The 26392-nt window shown below is 36.8% G+C and overlaps 1 protein-coding gene and 1 long non-coding RNA gene across 4 annotated transcripts in view; one reads left to right on the forward strand and one right to left on the reverse strand.

The window, feature by feature from the left end:
- The window catches only part of PLEKHA1 (pleckstrin homology domain containing A1), a 56535-nt gene extending 46736 nt beyond the window's left edge, over nt 1–9799 (reverse strand). For all 3 annotated transcript variants that reach the window (XM_026704911.2, XM_026704913.2, XM_026704912.2), the window contains exon 1: nt 9650–9799. The gene's annotated coding sequence lies outside the window, so the exon portion shown is untranslated. The remainder of the gene's footprint in view (nt 1–9649) is intronic.
- Nucleotides 9800–9943: 144 nt separating this feature from the next.
- On the forward strand, nt 9944–24927 carry LOC148125794 (uncharacterized). The gene is made up of 3 exons (XR_015743471.1): nt 9944–10074; nt 23275–23379; nt 24378–24927. It is a non-coding gene; the product is annotated as an uncharacterized LOC148125794 (long non-coding RNA).
- The last annotated feature ends 1465 nt before the right edge of the window (nt 24928–26392 follow it).

A 26392-nucleotide genomic window follows, 5' to 3' on the forward strand; every position in this document is an offset into this window, starting at 1 on the left:
GAACATGTCTCAAGCATTGCTAAAAGCAGAGAATATACAAAACTGTATGGTGGCTAATTCGGAGTCAAAAGATAAAACATTTCTTGCAGTCTATGAATTTTGACAGAAAAGTAAATATTGTTGGTGGGGGAAAAGATCACATGAATTCATATAGAATGGAAAAGATCTTATGCTTTTGAACTTAATTGATATTACGTTCTTAGTTGTCAGATTATTTTTCCAGGTATCTCAAGAATGTAATAATGGTCAATCTTATAAGATCTTCTGTCATTCATTGTTTATAATATATAATGATCAGATGGACCAAGTCCCATATTTCTAAGGAAACAATCTAGCACTATTTGCAAACAATAACAATTTTACTCAGATTATAACATGTTCCTACTATCCACAAGCCAGTGGAGAAGCAAAAAAGAATAACTCAAACTGCAAAGTGAATTTTAACCCAGCAGTTACCAACCTTTCTGGGTCCACCAATTGGTGTCAGTGTCAGTGTTGGCTGCAGGGGAGAGCGGGAGGAGATGGTTGCATGCATACAACCTAATTCTGTGCATGTGCAAATAAAGCTTCGTGCACTCACCCGCCCCTTGCACAGTTCAGTTCCTACAGGGCAGGCCATGGTCTAGTGGTTAGGAACCCGTTTTAGCCCATAAAAATCCATCCTTATATCTGTTAAATTATAAAATAACTTACATCCATTCAATAATCTTAGTCATCACACTATATACCATGAACAACAAATAAGAAGCAAAATCCCAAGTTTGAATATGAACTTAAATGTCCAATAGTTTGATTTCAAGGAACTAGGGACTTAAAATGCAAAGGCAGCCTACAAATTCTTGTTTGATCATGAGCAAGGAACTTCATAGAGGTAATAAACAGCAGGAAAGGAAGAATGAAACTTTGCATAATTCCCCCATTCAAATGCCATGGGGAACAAAAATACTGCTCTCAAATCTCCTTTCTGGTAATGGTCCTGCAGGTAGAAATGGATCCACTGTACAACTGTTCCTTCAATGCCCAATAAACTGACATATTCCAACAATATCTCATGATCAGCATTATCAAATTCTGCTGAGAGATCTAAAATAATCTTATAATAAAATGTAGAACTCTCATGTCTCTCTCCCAATAGAGGCCCCTAAGCAGGACAATCAAGAGTAGTTTCCTAGCTCTATTCAGGCCTCAAAATTACTGTATTTTATTCAAGTGTACTTGTGCTATGTGATATTCACCTTCTCCAGGACTTAACCCAGCAAAGGGATACTTATAATTGATAGTTGTTCAAAACTTCCCTTTTTCAAAGCAGTGGTCACTCTTTCAATTAAAAGGCCCTCCAAAATTTTACTAGATAAACTTTCCCTGCTACAGCTGGACAAGCATGCTAGCAAGAGCCTAGAGTATGATCATTGACAATACTGGTTGCACCTACAATTTTCTGGACAGTCCCATTATGCCAGTAGTCATAAAATCCTGAGGTGGCTTTGAATTAACAGCAACAGCACTGACACTGAAATCAGGACAATTGTTCTGGGAAAATTTCAAGCCCAACCCAGAGATAACTTCTTCAACTGAGAACTTGCAAAAGCTTCAATATTCATACAATTGCTTTTATTTGTGTTTGGTTTTAAGAGTATTAAATTAAATACAGAGAATGTATTAGGCAACTTTTCATTCTTGCCATTCTACATGCTTTGCACATTCAAGAGAACCTTATGTCCATCTGAATAAGAAGCCCTTTTGAGAAGTGGATTTATCAACTGTTATTTCCCACATATAAAATATTAATTTATATCCTATTTTTATTTTTTCCAACCTAAGGCAGTATACATAATATTACTGCCATTCAATATTCCTTATGTATAGTTGGCCCACATGTACAAAGGGAGGAAATGAAGAATGGTTGTTGGATAATTATTGAAGATTAGTTTTTATCCATTCCCCAATTCCAGTATTTATTTATTAGTTTCTTTGTTGATTTTAAATGCCAATTCTATTAGTGTAGCATTTTTCTTATTGTTTTTGTTTGTAAATTATAATGTTTAAATGTTGCAAAAGAACTTGACAGCAGTTTCTTGTCAGGAAAAGATAAACCTGTAATAAATAAACTAAGTAAAAAATAAATAAAAATGCAGGGGAGCAGGGGAGAGAGAGAACAGGATTAGTTAGTAGACTTTTAGTTTTAAGGATTTCAGGAAGCTTAGGGGTTTGCCAATTGTAAAGCATTTTGTAATGTAGATTTTCCATAAATAATTTTAACAATATTACACTGCAATTATTTCTTCTATGCCATTTTATTATAAAATTTTATGAAACTTATTTTTATTTATTTTGCAAGTGAGAGGAATATTGTATATTTATGGTAACACATTTTACAATGCATTTTATTTCTACTCCGCTTTTATTATTTTTACAAATAATTCAAGCCAGCAAACAAATCCAACATACATTCCTCTTTGTCTTTTCCCCACAACAATAACCTTATGAGGTGACCTGGCCTGAAAGAGAGTGGCTGGCTCTGGTTTTCATGGCTAAGGCAGGACCTGAACTCAGGGTCTTCTGCTTTCTACTCTGCTATTTCAACCACCAGACCAAAGTGGTTCTTATATATAGTATATTCATGCTATAATGGGAAAAATGCATTTGTGCATACACATATTGACAGTTTGTAATATTTTATTGAATTGTAACACTGGGTCGAACAGTAGACTTTAATAACCAAAAATCTATTTTGGTCTAGAAATATTTGGATATTTTACTCAATATACTCATACTGAATACAATTCAAAATATTTACGGAGACAAAGACAATGTAACAACTGTTGAAAAGCTTGCATTATCACTTGTTCAAAATGAGAGAGACATTTGTCATCTTTTTATTTTGTCAGTAGAATTAGAAATCTAGGGTAGATAGATCAAGATCTATAAGCTAAAGTATTTTTGAAATTATTCAGATGCCAGAAAACTATTGTTTCCTGCTATAGTTGGCTGAAAAACTATACTGTGCTAGAAATTCTATGTTGGGACAAGTTACAACAACATTTCACCACTATGCCTTGAAGTTGTAGACAGAAACTGTATATTTAAGACCAAATTGATATTAAAAGGAACAGTATTCAGAAAACTTAAGAGCTGACAAATACTTTGCATGCTCCAGATTTTCTAAGATAAAACAAGCACAGACATATTTTCAACCATTATATTCTATTGCTTTCATTTGATACTATTCCTTTGCAAACTATGCCACATTTTTGTGTAGATGGATTCCAGAACTGTTTCACCTGCTGTAAACAACCATTCTTTCCTCCAATTTTTTTTTTAATCTGAATTAATGTAAAAAATGTGAAACAAATTTATGAAGAGTCCAGATAGCTGACTGACTTATTTGTGCATATTTGTGTGCATGTCTACAAATCATTTTTTTAAAATTCCTGGTAACTGTCTTGGCAGGTTTTTGGGAAGTGCTTTACCAATGCTTCCTTCCTTTGGCTAAGAGAAAAAGGCTAGCCCAAGATCACCCAGCTGGCATTGTGCCTAAGGCTGGACTAGAACTCATGGGTCTACTGTTTTTAGTTGATGTTTTAACCCAGTGGTCCCCAACCACCGGGCCCCAAACTGGTACCAGTCCGTCGATCATTTTGTACCAGGCCGCTGGTTTGCTTGGGCGCCACCATCTTGTTTCGATGGCGCTTGAGAAAGTGCTTCCGGGTGAGCTTGTCGGTCGTTGGTTGTTGGAAAGCAGTGTTTGTGTGCTGAAGGAATCCTCGTGCCTTAGTTTCATCGAAGGGGGGGGCTTCGAATGAAGAGCCGTCCCGATGGCGGTGGAGTCTAGCGTTACTCAGGAGGAGATTAAGAAAGAGCCCCAAAAGCACAAAAAAGGTACCAAGGAGGAGTTGAAGGTGGCGGGGAGAAGCGGGGGACGGCTGGCTGGTCGGTCGCACGGCTCACCTTGCCTTGGTCGTGCGTGCTGATGCCGGTATTGGTCCATGGATCATTTTGTGATGCCGGTACCGGTCCGTGGTACAAAAAAGGTTGGGGGCCACTGTTTTAACCTATACGTCAATACACCCAAACTGGCATTATTGCTTTTTACCAATAATAAAAAAACAATTCCAGCCAATGGTGTGTAAATTCTTTAATCATAAAAAAATGTGTTCACTTGAGCTGTGTGTTCTGTTCTCTAGCCAATGATCTGTAATTCCTTACTCTTAAAAATGTTTTCACTTGGGCTATGTATTGAACCACTGGTAACTAAATTATCAAGAAACACATATTCCTAAAAGGCTAATCAGGTCTGTTTAAAAAAGAAAACTGCATCTCTGCATCTCTGATATCATGTATTTTTTGCTATCTGATATCTGCTGTTTGGCAATTTGCTGAAATACTAATAGCTCAAATATAAAAGCAAAAGATTCAACAGTGCTCCATATATTAGTCAAACTGAAAACAGAAATAGGGATAAGGATAGAGTTAGGGCTAAGGATAGGATAGGGTAGGGTAGGACAGGACATGACATGACATGTTGTGCCTTTTTAATGATGATTCTAATGTTAGGTGTTCATTTTCAAATCCTGGGAGTTTATATATCCCCAAAACTTGAAGAACTCTACTGTTGATATCATGTTGTCTAATATAGTAAGAGGTGGTAGAATAGAGAAATCCTCCTAAAATCCACTCTCATCTCTACAGTTTTAAGCATGCTCAGATTGTTTCGGCTGCAGCACAGAGCCAGTTGTTCAATCTCCCATCTATATGCAGACTCATCACTGTCTCAAATGATACCAATGACTGTTATATCATCTGACAAAATTCACTACTTTAACAAAAGGATTTATACTTTAACAAATGGATGTGTTTTTAGACAATTCATATGACCTACAGGGTTTTTTTTAGTTTTATGTTGATGCTTTGAGTTCAGAACAAAAATACAGATTTTTATTTTGATGGGTACCTGACATCCTATCAATATTTTTCCCTATTAATGATCATACACAGACTGTGTTTTGCCAAACTTGCACTTTAATTTGGAGACATATAATGTTTATGTTTTTCATATGTAAAGCTTTCCTGGAAGTTTATTCAGTATTTTTTTTAACACTGAAAGGAAGTAACTATATCAGGAAAAAATCAAGAAACACACATGGTGATTCTTCCCAGCTTGAGTTTTTTTATTGTTTCACACCTGTTGACAAAATCTTGCCAGACAGATGTCTTTACTATCTGTATCTACAATATACTACGTAAACTATTAGGAAGAGACTATCTTCACCTTCATTCTTGCACAGATAATATCTAGAATGGGTTGCCTTTTACTCCTCAGGATTGCACCCCCTCTCTTCACAATCTACAAAGTCACATTCTACAGGAAAGAAATATTTCAAGGTACATATTGGAATGGAACTACTAATAGTTACATATGGGAATATGTTGTGGAGAAAGGTTTCTGCAAATTAAAAGTGGTGTATGTATGTATATTACTAGAAACAGAAGTTCCTTTAGTAACCATTCAAGGTTAAATGGCACTGAAAAAAATACCTATGACCATTTTTGAAACTTATGACCTTTGTAGCATCCCTATGATCATGTGATCAAAAGTCAGATGCTTGGCAACTGGTTCATATTTACGACTGTTACTGTTTCCCTAAGTCATGTGATCACCTTTTTGCAACCTTTTGACAAGCAAAATCAATGGGGAAGAGAGATTCACTTAATATCTCATCAGCTGCAATGATGCATCCAGCCCGCAGGCCGCCAGTTTGACACACCTGGTTTAACACAAAGCTACCCCATTTTCACTGGAGGCAGTAATCTATATTGCAGTTTATTTTCTTTTTTAGATGTATGCAGTGTAAAACAGATATTCATTCACTAATATTTCTAGTTTGAGTTGCTTATTGATGTAATGTGAAAACTGAAAAGCAGTTAAGATATAACTATTATCCCAACAAATTATCACTCAACAATTATGCAACAGCATTTTTAGGAAACTTCTTTATGTATAGTTATTATTTTTATACTATATATAATCTTTTTAAATTTCTGGATGTGATTTAATAGGAAATTCTTTCATAGACTTCTGTTTTGTCTTTATATTAAAATTAGAATGAATACTTGCAGTTATTACAATATGGTATAGCACCCTATACCACAAATGCTAGGTTACTCAGATGATGTTAAATTATTGTCAAAAAACAACAATTCAAAAACCAGAAGCTTTTATGCTAAAACGGTAATATATTAGTATATGGATTAATCTCTAGATTTCACATTATCATTACTTAATATATTTCCTGCTAAACAGGAGAATGAAACAATATATTTAATCACAACTATATAAATTTAAAAATTCATGAATACTTATTCAGTTCTCAGCATGAGACATTTTGAAATGTATAAAACATTTTTAAAAGAAATTAATCTTTATTTTGGCCACTGATTGCATAAAATGTTACATGACAATTTATAATCATTTTAGTATGAACAGTCCAACATATAAACAATTTCGAACTGCTCACACAATTATAAAATCAGATTAAAATTAAGATTATGAACATAAGTAATTGAAAAATACAAAATTATATGATACATTATTTATTTCTCTAAGTCCAACCCACTTCACAGGGTTATTGTTGTGGGGAAAATAGGACGAAGAGGGACTATTATGTATATTTGCCACCTTGAGTTATTTATGAAAAAATAAAGGAATATATAAACAAAATATATAAATCTATAGAAAATAAAAAGTTCTCATATCACTAAATTCTACAAGTAACATTTGAATTATTTGTATTTAATCACATTATAGTGCAGTATATAATACTAAATAGAAAGCATTAGCAATAAGAACTTTAAGGCTACTATAATTCATATACTGAATCATAACTTGGACTAGTATGAGCAACCACATGAGTTATTTTTTAAAAAAATTTAAACTCCACAACAACTTTATTGCAATCTTTAAAAAAACTATCTTCTGCAGGAGAAGTTTCTTCATTGGCTACAATCGCTAATTACTTGGTCAAATGTATGTTTATTATAAGCCTAATTATTTTGTAAATATAGAAATAGTTAAAATAGCAGGAAATAATTTGGTTTTAGGAAATACTTGATCAAGAATTCAGGAATCTAATAACCTCTTCTTACACAAGAGATTTATAGGGAGTAGTCAAGCTTCTTCCCTGAAAGGCAGATAGAAAACTTAATTTTACTCATAGCAGGTCACTAGCTTGTCACTGAATTAATGACACCTAGGCTTAATTGTACACTTCTCAATTAGTGCTAAAGGTTAAAATACTATCTTTGTAAACAATTGCTTTTAAAAAAGCAAACCATGTAAAGAAAAAGTTGCATTCAATTTAGCTATTCTATTTAAAATGTATAAAAATCCATTTTTGTTAAAAAAATCCATTTTTACTTAGCATATGCATAAAGCTAAACTACATATTTTATAGTCAACAATTGCTGTTTTAAAACATTGATTATTATAAATGCTTCAAAAATAGGGTATTATCACAACATCTTGAGTCCATTTCTTTTGCAAAAATGGTTACTTATTTTAAAATCCATCTGTAAATACTGCCCAGAGTGATATTTCAATATAAGATGGCCAGCCAATAAATATAATAAATATGGCCATAACTTTAAAAAGACTTTTGCAATCATGATCCGAAAAATCAAAAATATTTTTTCAATATTGAAAGTATAGAAAAAAATATTTTCTTTCAACCAGCCATTTTAACTTATGTGAATTTATTTGTTAATCAAATTAATATAGCCATCAAAGTGGACTCTGGGCAATGCACATTTGCATGTCACATGGAATTACTCCACACTATACACCAATATTGAAGTTTGCAGTTGTTCAGGAACAAAAAATACTTCTCATTTAATACAGAATTACCTACACCAAAACACTGCATTTTAAAAAAAAAGTTTCATAAGTGTCAAAGTATCCTAGATTACATTCTATAAGTATCAATAGTAGGCATAGCAACATATTAACGGTATCAAAAAAATACCAGACACAGAAGAATTAATGTAACCAAAATAATATACCAACAGTAGGCTTTTTTACCTATTAAAATGTACTCAAATCCAATGTGTCCTTTATTAGCTGTTTCAGTTAGATTTCAGTTGGGTGAGACGCATGGAAGTGCACAACTTCTGAAAACTTAGAAGAGTTGCAAGCATTCATGCCCCCACCCATCCTTTATAGGAACAAAAGCATGCAACCACAACTGAAATCACTCTTATGATTCAAGTCGGATAAGATCCGGAGTCCTCTACCAGGTCACATTTTAAAATAAAAATAAAAACCACTGAAGTTGAAAAGAATGACTCCACAACACGATCAGCCTTTTTGGCCACTAAGCAAGCTGTACCATCTTGACACGTTTCCCAGTTTAATTACACCACGCAACTGCAACAGTTCCCTCCCAGGTAAAAAAGCCACCAAGAGCTTAATAACTATAATGATAATAATGATAATAATGATGATGATAATAATGATAATAATAATAATAATAATAATAATAATAATAATAATAATAATAATAATAATAATAATAATAATAATTGATATCTAGGATGCTGGCAGCAAGCCATATCAACCATTAGTACCAGTATTTGTGATGGATTTTTGAATGTTCAGTTGACTGAGTTTTATGGTTAATAAATTAATACTAATAATGATGATGATGATGATGCAGGCAGCAACCTGTCAGGGCCAGTCAATAATATTTATGATACATTTTTAAATGTTGTTGACTTGAGTTTCATGTTTAATGAATAAAAGAGATGATAATAATAATATAGGCATTCGTGCCAGAGGAAAACCTGCATGCTCTGTGGCCAAGCCAAGCCTAATTGTGCTTATTAAACAGGTAACGCTTCACACCCATTATTTCTCCCCCCCCACTTATTCTTTACTTCCTCGTCGTCTCCCAGCAGCTTGCCTTTTCCCAACACAGATGGGCTTATGCCTTCCGCCGTACCCTGCGCCCGAACTCCCAATACACCCTGCTTCCCAGACTTTGGGGCTTCTCCGGTCCTGTTCCTCAGAATCAGAATAGAACAGAGCTGGAAGGGACCTTGGAGGTCTTCTAGTCCAGCCCCTTGCTCAAGCAGGAGATTTTGGATGCAGAAGAAAGGGGGCTGCTGGTTCGACGGACTTCTAACGACCTCCAAGCCCAGAGCACACCTTTCTTTCCTTCAGAGGCCAGCCAAAGGTTGCCAAAAATAAAAATAAAAACGAAGACGACAAAGTCTTTTCCTGCTATTTCTGCTCAGCACCGGCCGTTCAGCAGCAGCAGCAGCAGCAGCAGCATGCTGTCTCTGATCATTGAAGCTCCATCCCGGCTGCTAGGGGTCCGTACCCCCCAATCTCAACTTCTCTCTAAAACCGACGTTTCTCCATCCACCGTGAGGCATGGAACTGAATTCCTACGAAAAGGGCGAGGGGGATGGATGGCACGCACGGGGGGAGGGAGAAAGAGCAGCTCGCCCCTATGGTGGAGCCCCCGGACACCCCCCGAGAGTTAAAGCGGCTTCCCCAGCCATCCAATAGGCTCCGCATCGCCTCTTTCCGCATCCTCTCCCAGCCCCGCTCCGGCTCTTCCCCCGCTCCTTTCGCTCTTCCACCCAGGCGTACCTTCGCCCGTTTCTCCCGCCGGCACAGCCGTCCGCTTCCACCGGAGCAGCGCGATCCTTTGCCGGGCGCAGTAAATGGGCGGGAAGAGCCGCTTCGGCCCAGCCGGTCCTGGCTCCCGCGAAGCCTCCGGGGCAAGCAGAGCAGCCACTGCTTCGCTCCGTTCTCGGCGCCGTCCCGCCCTCTTTTCCTTCACAGCGCTTCGGCTTCGCTCTTTCCTCCCCTTCCCTCCTCAAAAAAAAAAAAAAGAAACTTTATGATATCGCTAAGCTACAGGAACGGCCTCCCTAAGAGCCGTGCGCCTGCGCCGAGCTCGGAGCCGCGGCCGAACAAGATGGGGTTAAAGCACCAAGACTACAGATCCCATAAAGGCGCTAGGCCAGAAAGGTGATAGGAAAACTTGCCGGGCTTCCGAGAAGCATCGTGGGGTATGTAGTCTAGAACGGACTCTCTGCGTCGCGCCCTTCCTTTGAAGAGTTGCATGCTGGGATTTGTATGCTCCATTTCGCAGCTTCCAAATCTAAAGTTGCATGCTTGGACTTGTCATCTGTTCAGGCAATGACCCTTCTCTGTACTTAGCGACTGTAGAAAAAAAATTCTTCTGATATCAGGAAAGACACAGAGATCGCAATCTGCATGGCTTTGTTTGTGTACGAAACCCTATAGAAGTCGTGCATAAAAAATGATTCTTTGCACTAAGCATTATTGGGATGTTGGACATTTCATCATCGAAGAAGGAAGCTTTTTAAAACAGCACCTTCCACCCACCCAAAATTTAGTGCTAAGTATAGCATTCAAATCATGCTCGGTAAAGGCCAGCAATAGAGTAGGCGGGGAGTGGTCAGGGAATTTCTAGAGAAGATACCGCATGTGGGCAGGTGGGAATTGTACAGTTGCCTTTAAAATAACATTGAAGGGAAGGTATATGGTGTAGCTGATAGGAAAGAAAATCATTCCTAATGTTGACCAAATTGTCCCTGTTGTTTTTTTTTAATCATTTTAAAAACACAGCCCATCATATTAGAACCATGTGTACTTCCTGGAAAGCCTAATGCAAATAAAGACAAAGTGCACTAAGTTAAAAAAAGGGGGGGAGGGGTTGGGTGATAAACTTTTTCAATAAACCTTTATTGTCTAAATACATCCAGTATTTATACTCAAATAATATTTATGATAAAGCCAGCAAATGATTTATTTTTTAGATGTAAAAAGTTTTTAAAGTGTTTCCAGGTTAATTTTTTTGTTTCCTATAATATTGTTAATGCACGCTGTCATATTCAAACAAACAATAGAAACATATAGGTTTATAGATTCATGTTTACAGATCAAGGGTATTCGAAGAAATATCCTTCTGGGTTCAGTTCCAAGTGGTGAAAAAGACACTGGATTCATAGAAGTTGCTTGGAAAGAAGGTTTAATGGTGGACAGGACCACGTGCCTTGGAGCCCCTAGGTAAAAAGGGAAGGGACACTCAGAATCGCATGGTTTTATAGCCTCTGTTGGGCCCCACCTTAGTGTTTCTTGTTCCTGTGTAAGAAATGTATTCCATTGGCTGTCAGACTCCTAGGGGTGGGGGTCTTAGCTAACTTTGTAGACTTTGTCTGGACCACATGGCTTCACCTGAGTGCTGGCTGATGCAATCTTCCCAGGTGCCATGTGGTGAGATGGGTATCCTATCATTTCCTGAGGGCCATGTCTTAATCCCATCACCCAGAAGCTGAAGGGAGCTGCTTTGTCTTTAAAACATGTTTCTCCTTTTCTCATCCAGGGAAATATAATATTCTGCCTTTTTAATATTTCCTAGAATATTTCATTCATCTAGGAGAGGGGTGGGTGCTAACTTTCTACAAGGGTTACATGCACTGTGTGGCTATGGCAAAGGATAGGCCTTATCCTTTATTATAATGAAAGATTTTGTGTTAAATATGTTATAGATATAATAATATGTTAATTTTTTTTAATGCTATTGATTACCATTACTACAATACTCCCAATGCTTAGGCATTTCCTGACATACTTTTCCTAAAATAAGATGTATGTTCCTGACAATGAAAGTTCACAAAGTAAGATGCGGTAGGTGTTTATAGGTAATTTCCGGGTTATGACCACAACTGGAATTATGAATTGCAGAATTTCCATTGCTAAACAAATTGGTTGTTAAATGAGTTGCACCCAATTTTATGACTTTTTTGCCATAGCTGTTAAGTGAATCATTCCAGTTATTAAGTGAATTATGCAGCTGTTAAACTCGGCTTCCCCCATTGACTGCTTGTCAGAAGCCAACTACAAATGGCGATCACATGACCCTGGGACACTGCAAAATTGCAAATACGTGCCTGTTGCCTAATACCCAAATTTTGATCATGTAATTATGGAGATACTGTGATGATTCTAACCATGAGGATATGTTAGTCACTTTTTCAGTGCCATGGTGTTATGACCAAGGTTACTTAGGCAGAGGGAGGCTTCTGTAGGATTCTTTATTGCTCTGTTAAATTCTACAACAAATGGCCCAACAATAGCCGGTAAGGCTCCACCCCAAACTTCCCTGAAGGCAGCCACTCACAGACCTACAAACAAAAGCTAGTAAGAAACAAAACCAATTTGCAAAGGCAGAGAGGAAGTCCAAAGACAGGATGTAAGCTCACAGGACAAGGTCCAGAGTCAAGGTCCACGGGGCAAGGCAAGTCCATGAGGCAAAGGACAAGGCAAGGCACCGGCAGAAACAAGAGGCAAGGCTGAGTTTTTCCCAAGGCCGGGGAAGTGCATGCCAAAGCAAACAATTGTTCCTGACAAAGACAAGCTCCCCCAGCCTCTGCTTAAGTCGAGCCAGGTGTCCCTTTCAAGAAGGGATGGAAGACCTCTTGAGCAGCCTTGCAGACCTCCTTTGAGCTTGCCTCCACTCTACTCTCTATGCCCTTTGATCAAGTCAGGGAGGCAGATGTTCCTCATCATAGGAGATCTGCTGCCTCCCATCACTGCCTGTCTTCAGCCAATCCCCTCCTGTGTCTGTGAGGGCACACAACTCTCTGTCCAGTCAACCACCTCCACCAATGCCCGGGGCACCTGGGACAGCATCATCCTCAGCCCCTGGCCTCTTCGAACATTCCAGGGATAGTCTTTTTGGACCACTTCCTCTTAACCAAGATCCAATGACACATGGTAACTTTGAATAGTTACTCGATATCCTATATCATCTTACAGCTGTACAGAGATATCTGCATAACCTCCAGATTGTTCCCTGTTTTTCCCATATTTGAACCAACTCTGATCATGGACTGTATTATGGAGCACATAGGATTACCAGATGTTGGGCAAAAGGAGGTCATGTCCTCCTTTATTCCTCAGTACAGTAGGCATAACCATACAATCAAATATTGTTTCAGTTTTTTATTGTCTCTTCCTGAGCAGCTTTTCTTGGGGGTCCAGTGCTTCCCTAATAAGTGCTAACCACAAGTTAACAAGTTCAGCTCTGTGATTTTAATTAATTAAATAGTACCCTCCAGGCAGCTTACACTGCTGCCTAAAATCGACAAGAGCTTAATCAGTTACAGATTGATGTCTTTTACTTCCTAACTGGCTTTAGCCCAACCCGGGCATAGAAAAACCAGTCTTTCTAATAGTGGAAGAAAAAAATTCATATACATGTAGATCTAAGTACTTATTGTTTGCAGTTTTTCACTGTAATTTTTGTCACAGTTGCCAAGAAAGTTAAACAGAAAGTATGTCTCCCTTTCCATCACATTTCCTCTTTTTCTTTGACTATTCAGATATCTGGTAACCCGAGGTCAGGGGTCCCCAAACTTGGCAACTTTAAGACTTGTGGACTTCAACTCCAGAATTCATTCATTCATTCATTCATTCATTCATTCATTCATTCATTCATTCATTCATTCTCTCTCTCTCTCTCTCTCTCTCCCTCCCTCCCTCTCCCCTCCCTCCCTCCTATGTTGGCTGGAGAATTCTGGGAGTTGAAGTCCTCAAGTCTTAAAGTTGCCAAGTTTGGAGACCTTTGCCCTAGGTACATGGTGCTTTACGTGGTGAATTCCTCATGATGCATTATATATTTAGAAAGTGTAACCTTGCAGCAAAAATACTTTAGTTCCAGAGGTTTGTTAATGTGAAAAATATGGAGAAGGCACTAAAATTAACTATGTACCGTCCCTGCCTCCGGGCAAAGATGTGCCATCCCATAAATGATTATCTTACCCTGATATGGGATGCAAAGTCAGAGCTGGTGCTTAAGTGTCCCCATGACCAAGTAGGTTCAGCAGCCAGAAATTTAAGCCCTAAGAGCAACGAATCACTTGTCATATAAAGTCCTTCATCATGTAGTCAGTCATGGCAATTCAAAATTATGTCTTCCGATAGCTTTTATCTCCCAGATCCTTTCTTATATTCCACCTCTTTGTGCAATATGTAATCGAAAATGGGGAGGCTCTCTTGGTGCCTGAAAAACAGAGATAAATCAAGTTATATAATAGAGTTTGGACATATTTGCTGACAGACATCCAAATTTTGGTCACTAATCTGCAACACATGGCATGAAATTGCAATGCATCAGTATTATTTCATGTGGTGAAGTTTTTAATAATGCGTTTACAAATTAAGATAAAGTATCTTCTATATCTGTTGCTGTTGTTTTCTTTAATATTCAATAATGACTTTTTTCCTTTCCTCTCTTTTTCATATGTTAAAGTTTCCCAAGGAAAAAAAAGGCAATACATTTGCCTTGTACCTGTAGATTAGTTTGTGAAGCAAATCAATGAATATGTTCATTGATATAAGGAAATGATACAGGTAGTCACACTGCTTCTGTGTGGAATGGAAAGCCCTACTAGCTTGCCTTCAGCTCATAGCACAGGGAATAAATAAGGAGAAAGAGAGGTGGGGGTTTGCATCATTTATTTCCATCCCATTGCAAATAATAGCAGGGAATTAATTCAGTCCAGCTGAAGAATGGTGAGGTATGCAGCAGATCCATAGATATTTCTAATAACATGTTCTTTCTCATCTGTCTTATTTTGAAAAATACAATGGCAGGAAGGAAAAGGGAGCTTGACATAGGAGTTTTTCCTCCAAAATCAGATTTCTTTCTCAGCCCACAGTGTATCAGGTAAAAACATTTTGGAATTGCCATTGCAACTGTGGAATCTTTTTTCTCTCAGAGAGTCACTTGAGGCAATAAGACATTCATATTCACATATTATCATGCTTTAGAGCAGCCCTCCCCAATTTTGGGGGGACCAGGGACCAGTTCCCTGGAGAGTGTTTTTTTTTTCCTTGGACCAGAGGCAGCGTGGTTTCATGCTGCCTGCATCCTGCAGATGGGGTTTTGCTTGTTTGCACGGCCTGTTCTCTGGCATGCCAAGGCCTGGTGCCAGTCCATGGACCAGGAGTTGGGGACTGCTGCTTTAAAGCCTTGGCAACATTAGGATGCCTGCGAAATTCTGGGAGTTGAAATCCAGGCACTTTAAAAGTTTCCAAGGTTGGGAAAACCCTGCTTTGGAATATGTATTATATAAATATTTGATAAATAGTTATTTTTAAAATGTTCAGTGAAATTTTAATTATTTTATTGGTCATGATCACATAAAGTCAATCAATGGAGATGCTGATTAAATTAATTTGGAATACCTCTATACAATTTTTTTATAATTATAAAATGACTGGAGTAAATACTTTAAATAAAAAACTTTTAGTCGTGTTTAAAAACACAAAAAATTAGCAAGACTTTGCTATAAATATTTGGAAGTTCTGAGACCTCAAAATCAAATAATCCAACCCTGTTATGGTTCCTTCCAGGAGCAGTTATTGCTGTGACACGAAACAATGTTTATAACTATCAAATTTCATTTGTTCCCCCCCACTAGAATATTTAAAATTGGCCATGATGCAATAATTTTAAAACAGTCGCTCTCATACACCCATGCTTAAACATTTATGCTTAAAATTTCTCAAAGATTTCCTGAATGCTCAATTCTTACATATAAACACATCTTTGTTGCAAGCAGGCATTCCATAATTGTACTTCGTAATTGTAGCTCATAATGAAACAAAAGGGTAACCACTTCAACAATGAATGCAAAGTCAGCTGGAAACAATGGATTTTCATTACCATAACTACTTGTCTACCAAAGCTATGAAGGGTCACATACTGTGTTTCTTTCTGTGTGGGCCTGCAGCTTTTCATAGACTCACAATTATTCATACAGTTCAAATCATTCTTCAGTAGGAGACCCATAGCCAAGTCTCCTAGCACTATATGATGGGGTGATTCATGAAGAAAGGGGCGGGGGGGCGGGGAATTCTTCTGCCACAAAGCTTGTCTTTATTCTTCTGACAACGACACTTGCATTGGTCATTTGTGTAAGAGAAACTAATTATGGTGCTTTTGATGCCTCTTGTTCACGATATTTTGCGTATCACCATTTGATGTGTGGTGCTATTAAATCTTGTACATCTCTTTATAGGACATTTTATCCCTTATTCTATGTATTGTGGGTCCAACTGATCCTGAATCGATACATTCTTCATTTAGAAAACAAAAACAACTTACAACCATTTGTTCAGTGACCTTTACAAGTTACAACAGCTGAAAAAATGGGACTTATGACCATTTTTGTCACTTAATGGCTGCACTGTCCCATGGCTGTGTGATCACCATTTGTCTCTTTCTCAGCCAGTTTCCAACAAGCAAAGTCATTAGCCGGATTTGCTTAATGATTCACTTAACAACTGCAGTGATTCATTAACAACTCTGGCAAAAAAGGGACATTAAAATGGGGAAAAACTCACGTAACAAATGCCTTCCTTAATAATGGAAATTCGTAAGTCAAGGACTACCGGTATATCAAAACAGAGATAAATTGGTGAAAGTGCTCATGAAAAAAAAAGGTATCTAAATCAGCAGTAGGATGTGATTGTAAAATAAGATGAGATATTATGCTACATCAATAGCATAATACAGGGGGGCTTCCGGTTTGAGCTTCTTCGGCAACAGACTGAAAACCGCAATTGTGCGCAATTTTGATCTGTGCTCTCCGCCGGAGCGCCCCGGCTAAGCCATTCTGTAGAGGTGGTGAAGAGGGGGGGAGACCGCCAGCAGGGTCGAGGAGAGCCGCATTTCTCCTCGTCAGCTGGCCTTACTCCCTTTCCCAAAGGCGGTTGCAGCGGTGATCAGAAATGGCCACCTCAAAGAAGAACTTGACCAGAAAAGAATGTGCAGGAGGAAGATAAGAAGAGAAAGTTTTGGTTGACCGGGTTAAACTGAAAAAGCAACAATGTAAGGTACTCTGGAATTTGAACTATAAAAAAATAACAATGTTCCCAAAGAAGACTTTGAAGCAGCGAAAGAGAGAGGGAAGGGAAAGGATTTGGCTTTTTTTTCTTCCCTTCTTATTACTACCAGCTAAGAGGTTTAAGTAAGAAATTGACAAAAATCCACTTTGACATCAATAGGCATTTAAGCTGAAAATAAAATGTCAAAGGGATAATAAAGACTTTTGGATACTCAAAACCCTTTAAAAACAGGAAAGGAGAGAAAAGGAAAGAATAAAAGGGTGGGATCTGGAAAAATGGAGGAGACTGCCTGGAACTAAAAGGAATTTACAGTGAAAGCTGAACATGTTTTCTAAAAGATACATTCTAACTGAAACTTTGTAACAAAATAATAGAACCCCAGGAAGAGAAAGTGGAAAAAAGAAGCAAGAAGAAACAGCTTTGAATTATTTGGTTTACTTGGTGATTTTTGGATTTTTGGCTATTGGATTTAAGTGACTAAAATCAATCGGGTGGTTGTGTTTAAAATGGCATCACTTTTAGAAGAACTGAAAATGGAACTTAAAAAACAGAAAGAAGATGGACAAGAAGGAAGAGGTTCTTTTGGCTTCATATTTCAAGTTTTAGAAATGGAGATCTGGAACTATGAGAAACAACAAAAAATGCTTGTAGAACAAGAAGGTTGGGACAAAGAAGAAGCCATCTTTAATGATCAAGTAATTTTATGTGGGGAAAAAAAGGAAATGGGGGAAAGAGAGTTAAAAGTTTAAGATTTGAAAAAAAACAACCAAAAAAAGAATAGTTTGAAAAATAATTACAATATTAATAAGCAACAGAAGAGAGGATCACAGAAAAGAGAATTAGAAGTAGAGAGACAAGGGGGCAAAAAGGGAGGAAGAAGAAGAGGGGAAAAAGGAAAGGAAAAGAAGTTATAAAAGACAGAAACAAGATATAGAGAAACAGGGAAAATGTATAAGGATTGAAAGTATAAGCCTATTTAGAGATAATGGGTGAAAATTTAATTGAAAAGGGGATTCTGCAAAGGTACATAAGATAGTATTATTAGAAACAGAAATAATTTTAGAAAATATGAAACAATGTATGATTAAAATGATGGATAAAATACTTATTGTAAGCAGTGGAATGTTTGTTAATAAATAAATGAAATAAAGTGAATGAGAATGAAATTAGGAAAGGATGGGAACATTTTAATTATTATTAATGATTTATAAAAATATAAGTGAAGAGAAATATGAAAAAAAAAATTATGGAAAGTTTATAAGTGTTCACAAGGAAGTATGATATTCAATTGAAAATAAATGTTAAAGATGTTAAGATTCTAACTAATATTAATGATAGAATTGAATTGGAATGGAATAAGTGTTTTATTTACTATTGTTATATGTATGTATGTATGTATGTATGTATGTATGTATGTATGGCATTCAGCTTTGTTCAGGTATTTTCCCACATCATTGTAGTTGTGCTTTTAAAGTTGTAGCAACGTTTCGGCAGAATCTCATCTGCCATCAGCAGGCTTCTGTACTGTGTTCATCTGTGAGTCAGACATATATATATGTATGAACATAGTGTGTATTTTAAGAATGTACCAAGCAGAATTCAATGGGAAGTTATGTACTATATTGAATGTTATAATTTTAAAGGCATAAATTGAAGTTTAAATAAGAGTTGAATGGATAAAATTAAAAGATATAAAGGTGTCATACTCCAATTAATAACTACAGGAGAAAATTTGTTTAATGAGAAAAGATAATATGAAATTGAAACAGGACAGACAAAAGTATAAATATAATGATTGGAAAGACATTGAAACTTAGAAAAAGATATATAATTGAATTTAGATATGAGATAATTAAAAATAAAGTTGAGAAAACCAAGGGAGGGGAAAATTATGGAGAAAATGTTAAAATAGTAATAAGATATGGAATAGAACACAAAGATGAATATGAAATTGAGTGCGTCTGTATGAAGAAGTGATAACCCAGGATCATGCTATTCTCAAAAAAAGATGTTTTATTTGTATTATTATTTTTGTGAAAACCCAAATAAAATTTATATTAAAAAAAATAGTTCAGGTAATCTTCACCTTACGACCACAATTGAGACCAAAATTTCTGTTGTTAAATAAGACATTTGTTAACTGAGTTTAGCTCCATTTTACAACCTTTCTTGCCTTGGTTGCTAAGTGAATCACGGCAGTTGGTAAGTTAGTAACCTAGTTGTTAAGCGAACCTGGTTTCCCCATTGACTTTGCTCGTCATCAAAAGAGGATCACACAACCTTGGGACACAGTCATAAATGTGAACCAGTTGCCAATCATCTGAATTTTGATCACATGATCGTGGGGATGCTGCAAAGGTTATAACTGTGAAAAACGGCCATAAGTCTTTTTTTTCAGGGCCATTGTAACTTTGAACAGTGCCTAAATGAACTATGGTAAGTCGAGGACTACCCGTGTAAGTTTCAAATCATGGAAAGGAATAGTTCCACTGTATTCTACATTATTGACACCACAAGGCCCATGTGGCATCCAGTTCTGGGTACCAAACATCAGAAGGTGTTCAACCATCTGAAACAGGTTGCTATTATTGTCTCAGGGGGATCCAACAATAGTCAATCAACATCATTAGGAAGGCAGATTCTGGATGCCTCCAATAAGAGTAGCTGAAGAATAGAACCAATAATCCAGGAAAGGGCTTGGCTTCCCTTTGCTGACTAATGGAGAAGAGAGTGGGTATGCACAGTGAATGCTTTTGCTTGGATGACATGTTGATATCTGGCTGCTGTCATCTAAGGGACAGCTCCTACCTCTATGTACAGTAAGTGTGTCTGATGCTGAAGTGAACTTTATTAATATCATCAGACAGTGGCGAGAAAGAATTGTCTCCAGATGAGCTTCAGGGATACATTAAATTGTCAATTTTTGTTTTCTTTTAGCCCACAAATAACTACCTAGCTGTGCTTCCTGGTTCATGACATCTTGCTGCTATTCAAAAAAGCCATTTCTTTTTGCACATAGCCTATATTTAACACTTAAGGCTAATTGTATGCATTCTTGCTCCACTTTGGAGGGGGGAAATGCAGCAGGATATTCCCTTCTGTGGCAATATCCATCTATAGGAGTGCAGGCTGTATGCAGTAAAAGCCGAAAATAGCCCCATCGTGCTTCCTTCCTCCATTGCTTGTCCCCCCCCACACCGTTTCTTTTTATTCCCTTTGTTTCTTTCCTGTTGTTCACAAATGATTATTACAATACACAACTCCAGTAGGAAGGGCACACATAGTAGCTCATTCACATACAAATAACTCTGACCTTTAGCTCAGCAAAGTTGTTTGTTTTTGATAGGAGGAGAGTTGCTATGTCACTCCAGGTAAAGGGTTGCCCTAATCTATTCTTTTCAAACAATGGCATTTCCTGAAGCCGTTGGATCATCTTATGTCAATGAATTTCTGCTCTAGGTCATCCTGTCGTTTTATTTAGGATTACTCAGACAGCATAATCAGTTCAATTCAATAAATCATTTTCATGCCATATTTGTTGGTCACATCTGTTGCATACTTAATACAATCTCTTTGTATACTTTATGAATGCCAAGAAGGAAACACCCAAAGTTTACTACTGTTGTCATTCTGGGTCTTTGGTTTTCCCCATTATTATTTTTGTGCTCAAAATCTCTGTAGCTATTGTGCTGTTTACAAATTGACCCCTCATCCTTTTCTAGTGTAACAAAAGATACCACCCCAACATGTGTGCAGAACCACCACCACCACCCCACACACCAGCTGGTTCATAGTCAAAAAGGTTAGGGAAACCTGGTGTAAGACATCTGGCTAGTTCAACCAATGTTAATGAGCATCTTTAGCATTTAACATCAAGATCATAAAGAAGTAGGTTCAGCACCTAGACAATTTCCTTAGATATTGGCCTAGACCCAAAACATAGAGTTGAGGCAAAGATTAGGCAAAGCAATAATGCTTTTATTTATCCTCCACAAAAGTGCACTACTACCATTATTACTGCTACTACAAAAAGAAGGAAGAAAAGTGAGGGCTTACCTAACAACATCCCAAAAGACAATATACATCAGGGGTGTCAAACTTGTGGCCCACGGACCGGATGCGTCATGTGTTGGCCCCACCCCTGTCCAGTTTAGCGAAGGGGGGAAAGGTCCTGATACGTCATGTGATGCTGCCGTGATGACGCAAATTTGACACTCCTGGTATACATGAACTCTCACCAAGTATCCTCTCTCAGAACATATTCTGAAGCCCAAGTTCTTATTCAAGCAGGTAAGTCAATAATTGCCTTAAGCTGGGCTTGTTATGTTAATCTGGACATGTGCTTGGTTATTTCTCACTAAGACTTATAGGAAAGATCTTATAGGAAAGATAATCCAATCTAGGAACTGAGACAAGCATAAAAAATGAAACTCAAAATTATCCTTTCTTAACTGGGTTTAGTGTAAGATGGGACAGAGAGAAATGTGGATAGGGTTTCAAGCTTATGTTAGATTGATGTACCTCAGAACAGTAAAGTAGTGTCTTGGAATTCCTGTGGGGGATAATTTGGCCCAACTCAGCCCTGGGTCTAGTTGGCTGAAAATAGAATTTCCATTTCCAAAACTGCATGGCTGTATAGCTACCTCTTTGTATATCAGAACTGGCACAGAATTTTATAAGTTCTTTAGTTCTGAACTTTGGACAGGAACATCCTTTAGTTCTGAACTTTGGACAGGAACATCCTAAGGATCCTTCTATTTTTATAGACTAAAGGGAAGAAATGCTGGGTAAAAAGATTAGAACTTTCCCAAAGATAACTAGTTCAGTGTTTTCAACCTTGGAAACTTTAGAATGGCTCCCAGGGAATTCTAAGAGTTGACGTCCACATATCTAGGTGCCAGAAGGTTCAGCCTTATTGGTGGCACGTCTATGAAGTTTTTGAGGTGTAACGTATCCTTCTCCAACATTACAACAATCTGAAAGTTGGCCAGGCCACAGAAGATCAGATAGGTTGATGTTGATGGTATGGTTATTGTCAACATAAGATTAGTGGGTCACCTTATGAAATCAATAGGAAAACTTTTAAAACTAAATAAAAAGTTTAAAAAAGAATAAAATAAATAAATAAATAACCAAATGTAATTTGAATAAAAAGAAAACTGAATAGATTCTTTTTGTATATTTCCTTTCATCAGCTCTTCAATTTATTATAAAAAGCGAGTCTATAACAAAAGAACATTTGGCATACAGTACAATACTTCAGACAATCATCTAGTTTTTTTTTTTAAAAATACAATTTTATCATTAAAAATATATTTGTTTAGGCAGTCACTTCAGATGGCTGCAATTGTACATGAAGAATTGTACCAAGATACACTTGTCTTTCACAATAAACATGATTCACTGAAGGTGACTCATGTAGAAAACGAGTTCAATTTAGCAGTGTTATTTTGTTGACAAAATATGGATACCCTTTAAGTCTTAAATTTGCAATCCAATGCAAGTTAACTGAAAAATAAATATATAAATCCCACTATATTATGGAAAGAGAGGAGGGAGAGAGGGGGGGGAGAGGGGGATGGGTCAAAACTGCAATATGAGTGAGTTGAGTAAGCATAAACAGAAATATGTAACTCGGTTGCAATTTTATACTATTGACATCAGGGGTGTCTCCGGGCCATCCTGGAGATGGTGAGGGGCTGCCCTGTGCTTCCCTTGCCCACCCTGGGCCCAGCCACCCAGTCAACTGCAATGACCAGGCCATGTCCACCCCGGCCCTCCAACGGCAAACAAAATCCGGATATGGCCCGCAATGGGATCGAGTTTGATACCCCTGTCAAAGTAAGATTTACTTGAGACTAAATAAAAAGCTGTTCAAGTGCTAGAAGAAATAACTGGAAGGGGGAGGGGAGAGGAGTTGAAGCAAGTCTGAACAATGTGGTAGAAATGTTGTGAGCTGAAGCTACTCCTGTTGCTAAACATGACTTGACAATCAGATCTTCTAATGAATGATTTAAACAGATTTTTGCATGTGGTCTTTTAAATCTTTGTTAAGGAAACATTCTACATATTGCAGTCTTCCCCAACTAGCCTTTCTCTTCTGGAACTTGGCTGCAATTTTCAGAATTTCCAATCAGACGCTGTCTGTAATTTGCAGTATCCAATTATCTGGAGGCTGCCTGTAGCTGATATGCTATATTTCAAGGGCGAGGCAATCTGATTCTTTGATCCCTAAATGGTTTCTCTGAAACACTTACAATGAATTGCTACTGAAGCCTAAACATCTGGAAATTGCAAGATGGGCATTTTTTGTTTCTCTTTTTCAGAGCCCTGGTAGCACAGTGGTTAAGTATTGCAGGCTAATGCTTCCTACAACCAGGAGTTTGATCCTGACAAGGTTCATGGTTGACTCAGCCTTCCATCCTTCTGAGGTTGGTAATTTGAGGACCCAGATTGTTAGGGACAATATACAAATAATGCTGACACTGTGAACCATCCAGAGTGCTGTAAAGTAGTATGGGGCAATATATGTCTAAATGATATTTGCTATTGCTATTATTTATTTTCTATTATTAGAAAATAAATGGCTACCACTAGAAAAGTAACAAAAAAATTAATGAATGGAGGAGAGGATCATTTACAAAGAGACAACAAGTAAAAGGAATCACACCAGATATTTTACAAAGATGTTTGAAGAACATAGAGGGGGATGTTGCAGTATCAGCAACTAAATTAGTGATTGCATTAGTTAAAAGAACTTTGATGACATTTGAAGGGAGAGTGGTAGAAATATTTATAAATGGGAAATAATAGAATTAAATAATTGAAGAATCTGGAATAGAGATGAGTGAAGATATTTTTGGAAAAGAAGACAGAAATAATTATTGTGAGATGGAAAAAAGATTCAAACAATGTGGCACTACTGAAGTTAAGAGTTAAAGAATTTTGTTTAAGAGGAACTTGATGAATGTATTAAAGAGTTGAACATTAACAAAGTTTCTGGAATGGGATGAAAAAGATAACAGTGGTATAGAATTAATAGAAGTATGCAAAATTAAGAAATGTACCAAGAAGTATGTCACTGTGAGTTGGGCCAGATAAAATTTCTTAATAAATAAATAAAATATAATTATGCACTTTGTCAGAAAGAAGACAAGAGATCAGGTTCTAAAACAACAATATTAAGTTAATAATAAATAGTTCAGAAGTAATTTTGCTCTGGAAAATACCTATTCAAATATTGCCCAAGGAAAAAGACTATACTTTTTGACAAATAAACTTGAACAGAACAAAATACCAGGAGTGATTCAAACTTTCAAGCAACAAAATAACTTAATTCAGTTCAAAAGGCAAGAGGTTTTATGAAAAATTTGAAGAGGAAATGGCTTATTCCAGTTAATAAGATGTTGTGTTTTCTTGTCTTCTCCAGCTACAGTCTGCATGTGTTTGTGAATTATTCCATACCAAGAGAAGTACCAACATACAAATATTGAATTCTGAAGCTTCAGCCACAGGCTTTATGAAGAAATAGTTTAATTTCCAGGCATCTTCCTGCAAAGTTGGCTAATAATAGCTTTGCCTTTTCTAGCTCTTTTCCATATCATAATGCTGAAACATCACTGTGCTTTTATGATAGCTCAGTTTCCTTCAATGCTAATAAAAGATCGAGATCAGAGAATATAATTTGAGCGATGTCTCTGTCCTTGTGAATCATGTTTATTCAGCCAACCTTATAATGTTTTTGGTGGAACACTCTTATTTTATTGATTTTGGCTTTTTGCTGCATGCCTCCTGGTGATTACTTTTTCACATATTTTCAGGGCAGAGGATCTAAATGTTGTTTCTTATTTCCTATCTAATCAGATTGAAGAACTCTGAAACTATGGCAAAGTTTTGCATTGTAACTTGCCTTGCTGATTCCCCTTGGATTAGCAAGATTTAATGTTCTCAACTTTTGGTAAAGGCATGTGTCAAATATCTTTATTACAATCTTTGACCAGCCTTTACAAGAGTATAGTAGAAAGAAATAGTATAGTAGAAAGAAATAGTTTGACTCAAATATTTGCTATTGGGGAAGGAAAAAAATAGGATAATAAAAGAACATACCTAATTAAAAGATTTGTGCAGTTGTATAACTTGAAGATGTTTGGTCATCTGATATGTGAGGTTAGCATCCCTTAAAAATAATAAACATAAAATATATGTATGTGGTCCTCAGAACACAACCAAAAACTTCATACATTATTACAAGTAGCTCGATCATAATTATCACTGCATAGTTTTAGGACCAACTTATATGAAGATGATACACTGTTTACATGGGACCAGTTGCAATATGCATGAAGAACAACATGCAGAAATATTTTTATGATCCAGTGATTAATTATTCTCTAGTGCAATTTGAATAAATAGGTTAACATAGATTGGGGAAGCCTGCTTTATGATCTAGGAACTCAGGGACTGGGAAATTTTATGGTCACTCAGTATCTGAATTATATTATAATTCAAGCCAAGATAGAATCATAGAAAATTGACAGCGGAAAAAGACAATGATCCTTTGAGATTGCCTTTTAAGTTTTTTTTATTATTATTTTTTACTTTTATTTTTTGTCAGATGTTTATTCCAAGCATGTTTAAACTCAGGTACTTATAATAGGCGCTATGTCTGAAGTAATTTCAGGGAACATTGTTTTTTATGAAGTCTGACATATAATGGGCTGTTTTGTCACACAGCCAAAATCCTTAAATGTTACACATCTATTGGGTTAATTCCATTCATTCTTAGCAACAGGAATCTGAAATACAGCAGAAACATTTTGGTTACAATGTCTGCTGTGCGCAATCAATATTAGAAGGTTGGTATGCAGAAATTCTATCCGATAATCAATTCATTCTCCAATTTATTGTAAATAATCTTGGCATTGAAATTATACAAACATACAGTTGACCTAGACATTTATCCATATTCTTTTGTATCTTGAGCTGCTTTAAACACTATTTGAAAACCACTTGGCTCTGGAAAAAAAAAAATATAACTGTAAGATTATTAATTGAAGGCTGAAAGAAAAGAAAATATTTCTCTGGTACTTAAGGGACTGAATGCCTCCTGATCTGGTTCTAAACACATATCCAAAGGCTAGTGTTTAACATCAAGAACTTACAGTGTGGAACCAGGGATCTTAAAAGAATAATTTTCCCATTTCAGTCACCTCAGTGCTTTGATCTGCTTCAGAGAACTCTTACAGAATAAATTTACAAAAGTGACACTCTACATACTGCGTTGTCTTTCTTGGGACGCTCATCTGATCTGACTTCATTTTTCCATGTGTAAAATGTAAAGAGCTTTTACTTCTCTTTGGCTTATTTTCCTGTTATGGTTCTCTTTTCTTCTGTCCAACCAAAGTTTTTAAAACAGTCAAAAGCATGTTATTTTTTTTTCAATTG

This window comes from Pseudonaja textilis, chromosome 4 (assembly GCF_049901715.1).
Source record: "Pseudonaja textilis isolate UNSWEBS1 chromosome 4, rPseTex1.2, whole genome shotgun sequence".
In the NCBI taxonomy this organism is placed as follows: domain Eukaryota; kingdom Metazoa; phylum Chordata; class Lepidosauria; order Squamata; family Elapidae; genus Pseudonaja; species Pseudonaja textilis.